The 4,175-nt window shown below is 45.0% G+C and overlaps 1 pseudogene; it reads right to left on the bottom strand.

The window, feature by feature from the left end:
• Positions 1-377: 377 nt before the first annotated feature.
• LOC121741281 lies at positions 378-3,338 on the bottom strand (annotated as a pseudogene).
• Between the last annotated feature and the right edge of the window lie 837 nt (positions 3,339-4,175).

Raw genomic sequence — 4,175 nt, 5'->3', positions numbered from 1 at the left:
GGCATCCATGAAAATGAAATTACAAAAAGACCATTTGTGAATACCAGTGATACGAAATCATTTGTCATCTGCATTCAATTAATAATTTGCTTCTAACCATCCAAAAAAAATAATTTGCTTCTCATCATCATTACATTATTAAAACTTAAAACTTAAAATTAGAGCATTTGATTTCCCTAACTCTTTTGATTCAAGAAGCTTGTGCTTTGATATTATTTGAACCAAGAGATGTTAAATAAAAAATACAGGAAACAAATATATGCATTCTTCTAATCTAGTCTAGGACCTTAGACATGGCATGGAAAAATTGGACAAGGAAGCTATACTTCCCATTTACAAGTAGCTACAATTACAACCCTAAACCACCTTTCCTAACCCTAACACGACGCCGGCTGTAGCTGTTTCAACCGCCTTACAACCTGCTTCATCGTCAGCCTTGTCGACAGCGAGTCATCTGTGCACACCACTGCCAAGTGCAGCACTTCCACCAGATCGTCGTGCGGGCCCACGTCCCACAATCCGCCCGTGAAGAACTCTTTCGCACGCCCCTGCCGCAGTAGCATGCACGCCCAAGCAACAATGTTGAAACCGTTCCCGTAGGAAGAGAACGAAGGATCTAGGGCTTTCTTGTCCGAGATCAACTCCAGCAGCACGACCCCATAGCTGTACCGTCTGCCTTGTCTGAGACACGGCAGGTCATGGCATATTCCGGTGACACGTATCCAAAAGTTCCGGCCACGCCAGTGGTGGTGTGAGTCTCCGAAGTCCCGAGAAGCCTGGCCAGCCCGAAATCCGACAGATAAGCATTGTACTCGTCGTCCAACAGTATGTTGCTAGGCTTCACATCACGATGAAGGACACGTGGCACACACTGCTCGTGCAGGTAGGCAAGTGCGCGAGCGATGTTGAGAGCGATCTTGTGCAATATCCTCCAATCAACTGCTCTGCTTGATCTCTCTTGTATGAATTTCTCCAGATTGCCACCCGGTAAATAATTGTATATCAGAAACATCTCCGTTTTGCTGGCGTGGTATCCAATCAGAGTCACGAGGTTCGGATGGCGAAGCCTGCCCAGAGTCTTGATCTCTGCATCAAATTGCTGAACTCCTTGGAAACGGCCAACTGCAAGGCGTTTGATGGCCACTAAGTGACCGGGCGCAATTTCTGCCTTGTATGTCGCCCCAAAACCTCCATTGCCAATGCAGTTGCTCGCGTTGAAGCTGCCCGTAGCACGCACCACGTTCTCAAAGGTCAGTGGCACGCCAATGTCGTTGAACACAATCACTTCCTTTCTCGCAGTTCCGCTGACTCTGGACCTCGGTTTCCACTTCCTAGTGTAAAAGAAGAGAACGACGATGGCAAGGAAAACCGAGAACACTGCTGCTGCAGATGTTATGGAAGCAATCTCGACCGAGTTTAGGCTTCTGTTGCCTCCTTGTTGCCTCGGAGTTGATGGTGGCGAAGAAGCAGTGCCTGGCGTGTTTCCCACTATTCCCTGTTGCTCTGCAGATGGTGAGGACAAAGAGGACACAGGGCAATGAAGAAAAGGATTCCCAAGAAAGCTATTGCACTGATTCATATTGCTGTTGAGAGGCAGCGGCCCGGACAGATTGTTGAACGACACATTGAACACTGAGATAGAGGATACATTTCCCAGTTCAGAGGGAAGCTGCCCCAATAGTTTATTATTGTTCAAGATGAGAACTGTCAAGTTTCTCAAATTCGCAAGGTACTTTGGAATTTCACCGGATAGAGAATTTGAGGACAAGTCGAGAACTTCGAGAGAGTAAAGCTGCCCCAAACTTGGAGGGATTGAACCATTCAGATTATTCCCAGCCAAAGAGAGACGTTTGATATCCTTTAGCTGACCAAGGCTGATAGGAATCGGACCTTGCAAAGGATTACAGCTTAAGTTCAGAAGAACAAGTGAGCCCAAGTTGCCAATGCTGGGAGGTAGAGCTCCAGAAAACCGATTCTTGGAAGCATCTAGCAGTATGAGGGACTTGCACACTGTGGCCATCTCAGTTGGGACTTAACCGAATAACTCATTATAACTCACGTTAACTATGACACCTTTAACTTGAACACACTTCTCCAACAAAGCTCCCGGGAAAGTCCCAGAAAGCTTGTTTCTGCCTGCAAGAAATGCATAAACAGTTTGGCTTCCTAATCTTTCTGATGCAATAGGCATCGGTGGCAGGGGGCCACTGAGGCTATTCGAACCAAAGTTATGCAACACCAAGAAACTATCCCCATCTCCAGAAAGTGGCAACGAGGATTCGAGCTGAGCTCTATATCTGAAATACGCCAAGTATGCAGAAGAAGGATCATAAGTACCTGTAGGATCTCCATACAAGGATTTTACAGGAGCACAAGATTCGTGACTGAATCTGGGTATTGAGCCTGAAAAATGATTCCCACTGACATCAAACACATCCATACAAGGTACGGGAAATTTGTCACTAATCTCTCCACCAAGCCGGTTGGAGCTCAAATCAAGAAACCGCAGCTTCTTGCAGTTGCTAAAGCTAACAGGAATTTTCCCCGAGTAATAGTTCTCAGCTAAATTCAACGTCTCCAAGTTGCTGCAGGATCCCCAACTATCAGGGAAGTCCCCGTTCAGCATTGCCCTAGGCACCCACACCATCCTCAAGCTTGAGAGACGAGTAATTTCATCAGGGAGTGTACCCTCATAGAAATTGTACTCATCAACAGGCAATGCCAGCTTCTCCATCGAATAACTACCACCTAAACTCGAAACATTTGGAAGAGGATTCCATGAGTTTGCCAATACAAGGACTGAAAGACTTGTACAGTTACTAATCTGAGGTGGAATCGGGCCCCCAAAATTGTTCCTCGAAACATCCATCACTTGAAGCTGACTCAACTGACCAAGCTCACTAGGAAGAACCTCCTCCAACAGATTCGAGTACAAGAGAAGAGTCTTTAGCCCACTGCATTTAGCAATTTCTCTTGGAATAACACCAGTCAAGTAATTCCCGGAGAGCTCTAAATGCTGCATCTTCCCGCAATTATCACCAATCTCAACTGGAATAGATCCACTAAGCAGATTAAACGACAAGTGAATCCCCGCTTAAATCCCTAAACCCGCCCACAAACCCCGGAATTGATCCATTCAACTGATTCCCAGCTAAACTCAGAACTCGAAGGCTCGTACAATTTGACAAAGAACTTGGCATCCCTCCAAAGATTTTATTGAATCCCAAGTTAAGAACTTTTAATTTCCTCAACCCACTAAATTGAGAGGGCAAAGCGCCTGAGATCAAATTCCCTTCAAGATCAAGCACTTCAAGCTTTCCCATACCCCAAATTTCATCAGGAATTTCACCACTGAATTCATTGAAAGGCAATGATAAAATCTTGAGTTCACTAAGCTTAGCAACAGCAGCAGACAATTTACCCAAAATTTTACGATTTCCACCCAAACAATTCCTCCTAATCCCAAACCCATAGAGCGGAAACAGAACAATTCGAGCATGTTACGATCCGAGCTCATGGTTTCCCAATCATGATCGTAACTTCTCAACAATCGCACAAACAGTTTACCGAACGATCAATTGCATCAACTAATTGATCGAGCTTGACGAACGAAGAGGAATCTTATTGATCATGAATAAGAATCTCACGATTACAATAGAAATCAAAGAAGAACTCTCGGTCCACGACCTAAGCTTTTAAGCTCACAGCTCAACAACAATATCAACGATTGAAATCAAAGAAAGAACAACTACACTATTTATACTATGCATCTTAGCTCACTTCCCTCAAGCCTTCTTAGCTCACTTCCACGTAGGATCACTTTACACGTCATAGCTCCCTTCTCATTGGTCAATAACACGTCATAGCTCTCCTCTCATTGGTCAGAATCTCTTAACTACTGCCACGTCACAACTAGCTCAATATATCCTCAATATGAACGTTGCATGCATGGTAGCTCTCATACGTTGCATGCGTGTGATCTTGCGTTGCGACTTTCCTTCTACAATTTGTGATCGTAACAATCCCTCCCCCTTAAGATTCCTTGCCCACAAGGAATCATGGAGCCAAGCTTCTCGTATTCCCGAACCAAGCCTCTCATGTTTCATCTTTACAGTTGGCTTGGGAAACTAATTCGACACCAACCAATCAATGTACTGAACCGACCACCATCTGGT

The sequence above is a fragment of the Salvia splendens genome, chromosome 7 (genome assembly GCF_004379255.2).
Source record: "Salvia splendens isolate huo1 chromosome 7, SspV2, whole genome shotgun sequence".
In the NCBI taxonomy this organism is placed as follows: Eukaryota; Viridiplantae; Streptophyta; class Magnoliopsida; order Lamiales; family Lamiaceae; genus Salvia; species Salvia splendens.
This window is presented reverse-complemented; position numbering and strand designations above follow the sequence as displayed.